The following is a 12,785-nucleotide window of genomic DNA, read 5'->3' on the forward strand; positions in this document are numbered from 1 at the left end:
AGGACCCCTGATGTACACGGTAGATATTGGTGAAAATGTAATACGACGTCATGCTGACCAACTGGTAGAATCGAGAACAAGGGTCGAACCCATGGTTACGGCAGAGACAACCGTGGAAGAAGTTAGTGAACCTGAAGCATCTACCTCAGAAGTGAATGTACCTGATGATGATGTCCAATTCATAAGAGACCAACTAGATGAGTCACCCCAGCAACGAGAATCAGAGACCCCTGAAAGGCGTTATCCAACTCGAATCAGGAGGCCTCCTCAGAGACTGAATCTTTGAACTGTTTTGCATGAAGTTGTATATATATATATGTTATTATGTTATGTTAAATGGGGATATAACTGTTAAGCTAAAAAGGGAGGATTGTGGTGTATGTAACCTGTTCCACCTTAAGAGAACTACCTTAAGAGATGTACTACTTTCTCTTGGCTGCTGTATACTGTAATACCGGTGGTGACCACACCGGTATATAAGTATTGTGTAGGGATTTGCTGGGCAGTTCAGCCCTGACCTCCGAATAGTAAAGACCTGTTAAAAGTTATTCTTGTTGCCTGTGTCCAGTGATTGATCATACGCATAACTGGGACACACAGACTCAACAGGTATCACATTAGCAGTCCTCCAGTCCTCCGGCACCACACCTGAAGCCAGAGAGGATTGAAAAATGATGGTCAGGGCCTCTGCTATGTCCTCTTTTGCTTCGCTTAACAGCCTGGGATACATTTCATCCAGGCCTGGGGATTTATCCACTTTTAAAGCTGCTAAACCCCTTAATACTTCCTCTCTCACTATGTTTATTTCATCTAATATTTCACACTCCTCCCCCCGATAGCAATGTCTGCTTCGCCCCTCTCCTTTGTGAAAACAGACGCAAAGTATTCATTACGAACCCTACCGACGTCTCCCGCCTCCACACACAGATTACCCTCATGATCTCTAATAGGCCCTACCCTTTCTTTAGTTATCCTCTTACTCTTAATATATTTATAAAACATCTTTGTGCTTTCCTTGATTTTAGTTGCCAAGAATTTTTCATGCTCTCTCTTCGATTCCTAATTTCCTTTTAATTGCACCCCGCACTTTCTGTACTCCTCTAAAGATTCTGGAGTATTTAGCCCTCGGTACCTGTCATACGCCTCCCTTTTTTCTTTATCCTACCCTGTATGTCCCTAGACATCCAGGGGGCTCTAGATTTGTTAGTCCCACCCTTTTTCTTTAAGGGCACATATTTGCTCTGAACCCTCCGGATCTCCTCCTTGAATGCCACCCACTGCTCTGACACTGATTTACCTTCAAGTAGCTGTTTCCAGTCCACTATGGCTAAATCCCATCTGAGCTTAGCAAAATTTGCTTTTCCCCAATTTAGAATTTTTATTCCTGGTCTATCCTTGTCCTTTTCCATAACTACCTTAAATCTAACAGAATTATGGTCACTAGCACCAAAATGCTCCCCCACTGATACGCCTTCTACCTGCCCAGCTTCATTCCCTAAAACTAAGTCCAGAACTGCCCACTTCCTTGTTGGGCTTGCTACATACTGGCTAAAAAAGTTGCATTTTAGGAATTCCGCACCCTCTCCAATTTACTATATTAAAAACCCTTCATGAGTTTGAACACCTCTATCAAATCTCCCCTTAACCTTCTCTGCTCTAAGGCGAACAACCCCAGCTTCTCCAGTCTCTCCATATAACTGAACTCCTCATCCCTGGTACCATTCTAGTAAATCTCCTCTGCGGCCTAGAAATTGAGTGCCCTTAGCACCGATTTTGCGGCGCTAGAGGGCCTAGCGCTGCATTTGGCGCCGGCGCCGAAATTGCCTGGGGCCCTTCCGCCGCGGTAGACCGGTAGCGCTGTGCCGGCACCGATGACGTCATCGGTGTGCGCAGCGTCCCGGTTGCCATGCCGACGGGCCCCAGCGCCGAAATTCAGTTGCGGCCGCCTCGCCCGTGACAGCCGCAACTAAGACTCTGGCAACAGAGTCTTACAAGTCTTTGCGCCGGCGCATTAAAGGCCCCGCGGCGGCCGGCCGCTTTCCCGCCGGCCGCCTGGCCGCAGCTCCCTCCTCGGACTTCCCCCCCCCCCCCCCCGGAACAGAAGCAAGCCCGGCACTTGTCCGAGGTGCCGGGCTCATTTTTAAAAAGATTTTCGCGGGCCGCGGCCGGGTGCAGGCAGCTCCTCCTTAAGGGAAGGAGGAGGCCTGCACTTCCCGAGCCTGCCGCACCGCATCGGGTGCCGCAGCGCCGGAATTGCGGCGCGAAACGGCAGTTAGCGCTGATTTACCGCCGCAAAGACCCTTCAGTAGCGCCGGCAGCCGTTTGGGCGCGGCCCTGCTGAATTTTTGGCGCGCGCAGGGGGACTTAGCGCCGGCACTAACTTCCAGCGCTAAAGCCCTGGCTAAGCCAAAACTCAATTTCTAGGCCTGCATCTTCTCTAAGGCCTTGACATCCTTCCTAAAGTGTGGTGCCCAGAACTGAACACAATACTCTAGCTGAGGCCTAACCAGTGTTTTATAACAGTTTAGCCTAACTTCATTACTTTTGTACTCTATTCCTCTATCAATGAAGCCAAGAATCCCATATGCTTTTCTAACTACTTTCTCAACTTCTCCTGCCACCTTGTGAAAGTCCTATATACTAATGACCTGGATTTGGGTATACTGGGCATAATTTCAAAGTTTGCAGATGACACAAAACCCTGAAATGTATTAAACAGTGAGGAGGATAGTAACAGACTTCAGGAGGACATAGACAGACTGGTGAAATGGGCAGACACATGGCAGGTTAAAGTTAATGCAGAGTAATGTGAAGTGATACATTTTGGTAGGAAGAATGAGGAGAGGCAATATAAACTAAATGGTACAATTTTAAACGGGTGCAGGAACAGAGACCTGGGAGTGTACATACACAAATCTTTGAAGATGGCAGGACATGTTTGAGAAGGCTGTTCAAAAGTATATGGGATCCTAGGCTTTATTAATAGAGGCATAGAGTATAAAAACAAGAAAGTTATGCTAAACCTTTTATATATCACTGGTTAGGCCCCAGCTGGAGTATTGTGGCCGATTCTAGGAACCACGCTTTAGGAAGGATATCAAGCCCTTGGAGAGAGTACAGAAGAGATTTACTAGAATTGTACCAGGGATGAGGAATGTCAGTTATGTGGAGAGACTGGTGAAGGTGGGGTTGATCTCCTTAGAGCAGGGAAGGTTAAGGGGAGATTTGACAAAGGTGTTCAAAATAATGAATGTGTCTGGTCTGCACCCGAACTATCTCTTCTTTGAAGGCCCCCCATTGCTCATTTACTGTTTTACCTGCCAATCTTTGATTCCAATCCACCTGGCCAAATCCATTTTCAACTCACTGAAATTAGCCCTCCTTCAGTATGTTTGATTGCTCCTTGTCCTTTTCCATAACTACTCTAAACCTAATTATATTGTGATCGCTGTTTCCCAAATGCTCCCCCACTGAAACACACTCCACTTGCCCCACTTCATTCCCCAGAACTAGATCCAGCGCTGCTTCCTTCCTTGTTGGGCTGGAAACACACTGATCAAGAAAGTTAATTCTAAGCAAATAGGTTCTGTTTTTGAACCCTCAAGTACATCATCCCTTTCTAGTGCTGTAACAGTATCTCTGATCAATACTTCCACCCTACCTTTGACTACCATTATATATATATTATATATACTAATCGTGAGATTGATGCTCTTCAGGACTTACTCTTTACCTTATATCCTAACTCTTCAGATTCCTTCTGCAATATTCTTATTGTACCCTTGGGATGTGAGGTGAAGAACAGGTATGTGAGAAGATCGTGTGATCTTTGGACATTTATTGGGCTTAAGCAGTCAGCCTGCACAGAGGGCCCAACCTGAAGGATAAATAATAGTTATGGTGTATGTAACCTGTTCCACCTTAAGAGAACTACCTTAAGAGATGTACTACTTTCTCTTGGCTGCTGTATACTGTAATACCGGTGGTGACCACACCGGTATATGAGTGTTGTGTAGGGATTTGCTGGGCAGTTCAGCCCTGACCTCCGAATAGTAAAGACCTGTTAAAGTTATTCTTGTGGTCTGTGTCCAGTGATTTATAATAAGCATAACTGGGACACACAGACTTAACAATAGTTATGCCCTGAAGCTTGCTGGGTAACTCGCAGGTTAAATGACACATTCATTCCGGCCATAACATATTCTACTTCCAGCACTTGTACGATGGCCGGGTTTTTTTTTATTTTAATGAGTGCTTTTGCAGCATAAGGAGGTTGAGCGAGCTGCTTTGTGCTGTCACTTTGCCACTGTGATGTCAGCTGTGACTGCGCCATTTGTATTTCCACTGTTGCTACAGATATGAACAGAAACGTTGGTCAAACCACAGATGGAATTATAGATACCTGGGAATGAGCTAAACACAGGCTAACGAGGGACTCACAACAACAGGTACCAGAAACTGAGCAAATACACAATATCTCAGATTCTTTGGTTTAAATTTTACTGATTAATTTCCAAATACTAAACATTCCTGACCAGTTTTACAAATTTTTGCCCATAACTTGACAGATTGTGTTAGGGGAGAGAGGTGGAGGAATTTCTGAAGTGTGTTCAGGAGAATTTTCTTGATCAGTATTTTTCCTGCCCAACGAGGAAGGAGGCATTGCTGGATCTAGTCCTGGGGATGAAGTGGGTAAAGTGGAGAATGTCACAGTCAGGGAGCATCTCGGGAATAGTGATCATAGTATTGTAAAGTTTAGATTAGTTATGAAGAAGGACAAGGAGCAATCTAGAATAAAATACTTAACCAGAAGAGGGATAATTTCAATGAATTAAGGAGGGATCTGGCCCGGGTAAATTGGGGTCAAAGACTGGCAGGCATTAATGTAATAGAGCAACTTTAAAGAGGAGATGGTTCGGATTCAGTTTAGGTACATTCCCACAAGGGGGAAAGGGAGGGCAACCAAAGCCAGAGCTCCCTGGATGACGAAGGAGTTAGAGGGTAGGATGAAGCAGAAAAGGGGGCATATGATAGATGTCAGCTTGTTAATACATGGGAGAATCAGGCTGAATATAAAAAGTACAGAGGAGAAGAGGGAAAAGGAAATAAGAGGGGCAAAGAGACAGTATGAGAATAGATTGGCAGCTAACATAAAAGGGAATCCAAAGGTCTTCTATAGGCATATTAACAGTAAAAGGGTTGTCAGAGGAGCGGCGGGACCAAAATGGAGATCTATTGGTGGAGGCAGAAGGCATGGCTGAGGTACTAAATGAGTACTTTGCATCAGTGTTTACCAAGGAAGAGGACTTTGCCAAAGCTATGGTAAACGAGGAGGTTGCTGAGATACTGGATGAGCTAAAAATAGATAAAAAGGAGCTACCAGAAAGGCTGGCAGTACTTAAAGTGGATAAGTCACTAGGTCCGGATGGGAGGCATCCTCGGTTTCTGAGGGAAGTAAGGGTAGAAATTGCGGAGGTGCCGGCCACAATCTTCCAATCTTCCTTAGATACAGAGGTGGTGCCAAAGGACTGGAGGATTGCAAATGTTGCATCATTGTTCAAAAAAGGGGAGAAGGATAAACCCAGCAACTACAGACCAGTCAGTTTAACGTCGGTGGTGGGGGAGCTTTTAGAAACAATTATCCGGGAGAAAATGATCAGCCATTTGGATAAGCGTGGACTAATAAAGGAGAGCCAGCACAGATTTGTTAAGGGCAAATCATGTTTGACTAACTTGATTGAGTTTTTTGATGAGGTAACAAAGACGGTGGATGAGGGCAGTGCAGTTGATGTTGTGTATATGGACTTTCAAAATGCATTTGATAAAGTGCCACATATTAGCCTTGTTAGCAAAATTGAAGTCCCTGGGATAAAAGGGACAGTAGCAGCACGGATACATCATTGGCTAAGGGATAGAACATAAGAAATAGGAGCAGGAGTAGGACATTCAGCCCCTCGAGCCTACTTCGCCATTCAGTAAGATCATGGCTAATCATCGACCTCAACTCCACTTTCCTGCACTATCCCCATTTCCCTTGATTCCCTTAATATTCAACAATCTATCGAGCTCTGTCTTGAATATACTCAACGACTGAGCCTCCACAGCCCTCTGGGGGAGAGAATTCCAAAGATTCACCAACCCCTTATTGAGAGATTGTGACTCCTGGTTCTAGACTCCCCAGCGAGGGGAAACATCCTCCCTGCATCTACCCTGTCATAGAAAACAGAAAATAGAGAGAAACTGTATCCGATGGCTGAAGGATCGATAACCAGAGGGCACAGATTTAAGGTGTTTGGCAAAAGAACCAGGGGCGACATGAGGGATAACTTTTTTTACTCAACGAGTGGTTAGGATTTGGAATGCACTGCCTGATGTTGTGTATATGGACTTTCAAAAGGTGTTTAATAGAAGTACCACACAATAGACTTGTTAGCAAAATTAAAGCCCATGGGATTAAAGGGACAGTGGCAGCGTGGGTACAAAATTGGCTAAGGGACAAGATGCAGAGTGGTGATGAATGGTTGGTTTTTAGACTGGAGGGAATGATACAATGGTGTTCCCCAGGGCTCAGTAGTAGGACCACTGCTCTTTTTGATATATATTAATGACCTGGACTTTGCAGATGACACAAAACACAAAAATGTAGTAAACAATGAGGAGGATAGTAACAGACTTCAGGAGGACAGAGACAGACTGGTGAAATGGGCAGACACATGGCAGATGAAATTTAATGCAGAGAAGTGTAAAGTGATACATTTTGGTAGGAAGAATGGGGAGAGGCAATATAAACTAAATGGCACAATTTTAAAGGGGGTGCCGGAACAGAGGGACCTGGGGGTGTAGGTACACTAATCATTGAAGGTGGCAAGACAAGTTGCGAAGGCTGTTAAAAAAGAATTTGGGATTCTTGGCTTTAGGAATAGAGTGCACAAGCAAGGAAGTTGTGCTAAACCTTTATAAAATACTGGTTAGGCCTCAGCTAGAGTATTGTGTTTAATTTTGGGCACCACACTTTAGGAAGGAATGTCAAGGCCTGAGAGAGGGTGCAGAGGAGATTTATCATAGAATCATAGAAAGTTACAGCACGGAAGGAGGCCATTTCGGCCCATCGTGTCCGCGCCGGCCAACAACGAGCTTTCCAGCCTAATCCCACTTCCCAGCTCTTGGTCCGTAGCCCTGCAGGTTACAGCATCCCAAGGGCACATCCAAGTACTTTTTAAAAGTGGTTAGGGTTCCTGCCTCTACCACCCTTTCAGGCAGTGAGTTCCAGACCCCCACCACCCTCTGGGTGAAGAAATTTCCCCTCAAATCCCCACTAAACCTTCCACCGATTACTTTAAATCTGTGCCCCTTGGTTGTTGACCCCTCTGCTGAGAGAAATAGGTCCTTTCTATCCACTCTATCCAGGCCCCTCATAATTTTATACACCTCAATAAGCCTCTTCTGTTCCAAAAAAAACAACCCCAGCCTATCCAATCTTTCCTCGTAGCTAAAGTTCTCCAGTCTAGGCAACATCCTTGTAAATCTCCTCTGTACCCTCTCTAGTGCAATCACATCCTTCCTGTAATGTGGTGACCAGAACTGCACGCAGTACTCTAGCTGAGGCCTAACTAGTGTTTTATACAGTTCAAGTATAACCCCCCTGCTCTTGCATTCTATGCCTCGGCTAATAAAGGCAAGTATTCCGTATGCCTTCTTAACCACCTTGAGTACCTGTCCTGCTACCTTCAGGGTTCTGTGGACATGCACTCCAAGGTCCCTTTGTTCCTCTACACTTCTCAGTGTCCTACCATTTAATGTGTATTCCCTTTCCTTGTTAGCCCTCCCCAAATGCATTACCTCACACTTCTCTGGACTAGATTGGTACCAGGAATGTGGGACTTCAGTTGTGTGCAGAGACTAGAGAAGCTGGGAAAAAAACAGAAAATGCTGTAAATACTCAGCAGGTGAGGCAGTTAATGTTTCAGGTTGAAGAGAAGCTGGGGTTGTTCTCCCTAGAGCAGAGAAGGCTAAGGGGAAATTTTATCTAGATGTTCAAAATCATGAAGGATTTTGATAGAGTAAATAAGGAGCTCCATAAACTTGAGCTCACCCAAAACTCTGCTGCCCATATCCTAACTCAAACCAATCCCATTCACCCATCAGCCTGTCATGAATCTTATCATGACTCATGAAGTAACACTGGGCGGCCAGCTGGTGGCGCCGTCCAAGGAGTATAAATACTCGGGCGTGGGCCCAGCTTGCTCAGGATGTTTCTGTAACCAGGAACTAGTGATGTAACTGGAATCTCATGGTTGTGAAACAATTGATTAAAGCCTTGTTTTATACTCAAACCGAGGGCCCAGTAGTCGTTTTACAGCAACCCCTGTGCTCGCTGGCCTACATTGGCTCCCGGTCCGGCAAGGCTTCAATTTTAAAATTCTCATCCTTGTTTTCAAATACCTCCATGGCGTCACCCCTCCCTTTCTCTGTAACCTCCTCCAGCCCTACAACTCTCCGAGATCTGTGCACTCCTCCATTCTGGCCTCTTGCACTTCCCCGATTTTAATTGCTCCACCATTAGTGGCCATGGCTTCAGCTGCCTGGGCCCTAAGCTCTGGAATTCTCTCCCTCAACCTCTCCGCTCCATTACCTCTCTTTCCTCCTTTACGGCAGTCCTTAAAACCTACCTCTTTGACCAAGCTTTTGTTCATCTGTCCTAATATCTCTTTATGTTGCTTGGTGTCAAATTTTGTTTGATAACGCTCCTGTGAAGCACCGTGGGACGTTTTACTATGTTAAAGGTGCTATATAAATGCAAGTTGTTGTGGTTGTTGTGGAAATTGTTTCCAGTGGAAGAAGGGAAACAGATTTAAGATCATTGGCAAAAGAGCCAGAGGCGACAAGAGGAAACATTTGTTGTGATCTGGAATGCGCAGATTCTATAATAACTTTCAAAAGGGAATTGGATATACACTTGAAGGGGAAAAATTGCAGGGCTATGGGGAAAGAGCAGGGGAGTGGGATTAATTGGGTAGCTCTTTCAAAGAGCCCGTGCAGCACAATGGGCCGAATTCTGTGATTCTGTCTCACGGTGTCTCACGGCGCAACTCTCTGTCTCACGGTGTCTCACGGTGCAGCTCTCTGTCTCACGGTGTCTCACGGTGCAGCTCTCTCTCTCACGGTGTCTCACGGTGCAGCTCTCTGTCTCACGGTGTCTCTCGGTGCTGCTCTCTGTCTCACAGTGTCTCACGGTGCAGCTCTCTGTCTCACGGTGTCTCACGGTGCTGCTCTCTGTCTCACGGTGTCTCTCGGTGCTGCTCTCTGTCTCACGGTGTCTCACGGTGCAGCTCTCTGTCTCACGGTGTCTCTCGGTGCTGCTCTCTGTCTCACGGTGTCTCACGGTGCTGCTCTCTGTCTCACGGTGTCTCACGGTGCTGCTCTCTGTCTCACGGTGTCTCACGGTGCTGCTCTCTGTCTCACTGTGTCTCACGGTGCTGCTCTCTGTCTCACGGTGTCTCACGGTGCTGCTCTCTGTCTCACGGTGTCTCACGGTGCTACTCTCTGTCTCACGGTGCAGCTCTCTGTCTCACGGTGTCTCACGGTGCTGCTCTCTGTCTCACGGTGTCTCACGGTGCAGCTCTCTGTCTCACGGTGTCTCACGGTGCTGCTCTCTGCCTCACGGTGTCTCACGGTGCTGCTCTCTGTCTCACGGTGTCTCTCGGTGCTGCTCTCTGTCTCACGGTGTCTCACGGTGCTGCTCTCTGTCTCATGGTGTCTCACAGTGCTGCTCTCTGTCTCACGGTGTCTCACGGTGCTGCTCTCTGTCTCACGGTGTCTCACGGTGCAGCTCTCTGTCTCACGGTGTCTCACGGTGCTGCTCTCTGTCTCACGGTGTCTCTCGGTGCTGCTCTCTGTCCCACGGTGTTGCTCTCTGTCTCTCGGTGTCTCACGGTGCTGCTCTCTGTCTCACGGTGTCACACGGTGCTGCTCTCTGTCTCACGGTGTCTCTCGGTGCTGCTCTCTGTCTCACGGTGTCTCACGGTGCTGCTCTCTGTCTCACGGTGTCTCACGGTGCTGCTCTCTGTCTCACGGTGTCTCACGGTGCTGCTCTCTGTCTCTCGGTGCTGCTCTCTGTCTCATGGTGTCTCACGGTGCTGCTCTCTGTCTCTCGGTGCTGCTCTCCGTCTCACGGTGTCTCACGGTGCTGCTCTCTGTCTCACGGTGTCTCACGGTGCTGCTCTCTGTCTCACGGTGTCTCACGGTGCTGCTCTCTGTCTCACGGTGTCTCACGGTGCTGCTCTCTGTCTCACAGTGTCTCACGGTGCTGCTCTCTGTCTTTCGGTGCTGCTCTCTGTCTCTCGGTGCTGCTCTCTGTCTCACGGTGTCTCACGGTGCTGCTCTCTGTCTCTCGGTGCTGCTTTCTGTCTCACGGTGTCTCAGGGTGCTGCTCTGTCTCTCGGTGCTGCTCTCTGTCTCACGGTGTCTCACGGTGCTGCTCTCTGTCTCATGGTGTCTCACGGTGCTGCTCTCTGTCTCACGGTGTCTCACGGTGCTGCTCTCTGTCTCACGTTGTCTCACGGTGCTGCTCGCTGTCTCACGGTGTCTCACGGTGCTGCTCTCTGTCTCACGGTGTCTCTCGGTGCTGCTCTCTGTCTCACGGTGTCTCACGGTGCTGCTCTCTGTCTCACGGTGTCTCACGGTGCTGCTCGCTGTCTCACGGTGTCTCACGGTGCTGCTCTCTGTCTCACGGTGTCTCACGGTGCTGCTCTCTGTCTCACGGTGTCTCACGGTGCTGCTCTCTGTCTCACGGTGTCTCTCGGTGCTGCTCTCTGTCTCACGGTGCTGCTTGTAATGTATGTACCTTTAAGGGGAGAACTACTTTTTACAGCTCCTGTATACTATAGTACCAGCAGTGACCACACCTGTATATAAACCCTGAGTAGTGATCTGTACAGTTAGTTCTAGAGTAACACTCATTCAGTAAACACCTGTTGAATCGTTCCCTGCAATCTGTTGTCTGATTATTGAAGGACACAACATTAAGGTACACGGATCTAACATTGGCGACGAGCAAGTTCGAACCTACCTGCAACTCTGCATCACCTCCCAGGGATTCGCTCCTGGAGAACAGTGGAAGAAGGTCAAGTCCAGAAGCACGGGCGTCGACCACGGGCAACCGCCCAGTCATCCAGTGGAGATTTGAGCATCGCAGGGGAGGCTGTCGAGAGCCAGGCTTGGCTTTCCAGTCATGGTGGTCCAGCGAAACGGGCTGGCAACAGGTACTGCGCAGACCCTTCCCGGACAGCGACGGGCTAGAGCCCGGCCGAGCGGCACAGAAAAAAGCCGAGCAGCGTCGACGGGGGAGAGAGACGAGAGAGAGCAGAGCGCAGCCGGTGTTCAAGGGCCGAGCAGCGTCAACAGGGGAGAGAGACGAGAGAGAGCAGAGCGCAGCCGGTGTTCAAGGGCCGAGCAGCGTCAATGGGGGAGAGAGACGAGAGAGAGCAGAGCGCAGCCGGTGTTCAAGGGCCGAGCAGCGTCAACAGGGGAGAGAGGCGCGCAGGAAAACGCGAGGCGCTGCCATTTGCCGCGAGGACCGCCGAGAGCGGCGTTGGCAGCAGCGCGGGAGATGCCATTTTAAGCCGCAGCGGGGAAGAAAGGAAAGCGCGGGAGACGCCATTTTAAGCCGCAGCGGGGAAGAAAGGAAAGCGTGGGAGACGCCATTTTAAGCCACACTAACCACACCCAAAAATGCCGAAGAGTGGCAGTATCACAGCGTTCGACAATGAAGTCGAAGATTGGACGACATATGTCGAACGCATAGAAGTATACTGCAAGGCGAATGAAGTGCCAGATGACAAGAAAGCGCTGGTATTGTTGAATTCAATGGGTGCAAAAACGTATGGCTTACTACGAAACCTAGTAACCCCAGAGAAGTCAGTAGAAAAGGATTTTGAAAACATAATGTCAATCCTACAGGACCACTTAAACCCCACACCGCTGCTGATAGCAGAAAGATTTAAGTTTCACAAAAGGAACCAGCATAAAGATGAAAGTAATGCTGAGTATTTAACAGAACTGCGCAAGCTATCGAAACACTGCCAGTTTGGAACGGGACTAGCAGATACTTTAAGGGACAAGTTTGTGTGTGGGCTTCAAAGTGAAGGAACTAAGAAACGGCTTCTATCAGAAAAGGATCTTACGCTGGACAAGGCTTTCAGCATTGCAGTATCACACGAAGCAGCAGCACGGGGCGCTACAGAGATACAACGGAGACCGCAAGAATATGGCACAAATGAAATGTCATACGGAACAGTGAAGTGCTATCACTGCGGCAGAACAACACATGACCATAATGATTGCTGGTTCAAGGACAAAGTGTGCAGACAGTATGAGAAAGTAGGACACATAGCACGAGTCTGCAGGTCGGGAAAGAAAACCAGCAGCAAGAAATCTCCACAGGAGAAGTACAAGAAGGTACATAAGGTGACGGAGAGTAGTTCAGACGAACAGAAGAGTGATACAGACTCCGGAAGCAAGGAGCTGGGTTGTCTGAAACTACATAATGTGATCAAAACGGAGGATCACCAAACTATCTGGGTCACGCTCAAGATAGTAGGAGTCCAAGTGAAAATGGAATTGGACACAGGATCAGCCCTAACAGTCATAAACCGAAGGGACTACAAGCAGCTATTCTCACATATACCCTTGAGAGATACAAAGATTGTCTTGAAGACGTACACGGGGCAAAAAGTCTACCCCAAAGGAAAAATAAGGGTGAACGTTCTATATAACGGCAAGGAAAC

At 47.9% G+C, this 12,785-nt stretch overlaps 1 protein-coding gene across 1 annotated transcript in view; it reads left to right on the top strand.

Annotated features, from left to right (window-relative positions):
* Positions 1–4,358: 4,358 nt before the first annotated feature.
* Positions 4,359–12,785, top strand: part of LOC147098720 (SUN domain-containing protein 2-like) — a 183,175-nt gene continuing 174,748 nt past the window's right edge. The window contains exon 1 of the mRNA XM_085969410.1: positions 4,359–4,448. The gene's annotated coding sequence lies outside the window, so the exon portion shown is untranslated. The remainder of the gene's footprint in view (positions 4,449–12,785) is intronic.

The sequence above is a fragment of the Somniosus microcephalus genome, chromosome 28 (genome assembly GCF_052327205.1).
Source record: "Somniosus microcephalus isolate GS21.2 chromosome 28, FLI_Smic_1.0, whole genome shotgun sequence".
In the NCBI taxonomy this organism is placed as follows: Eukaryota; Metazoa; Chordata; class Chondrichthyes; order Squaliformes; family Somniosidae; genus Somniosus; species Somniosus microcephalus.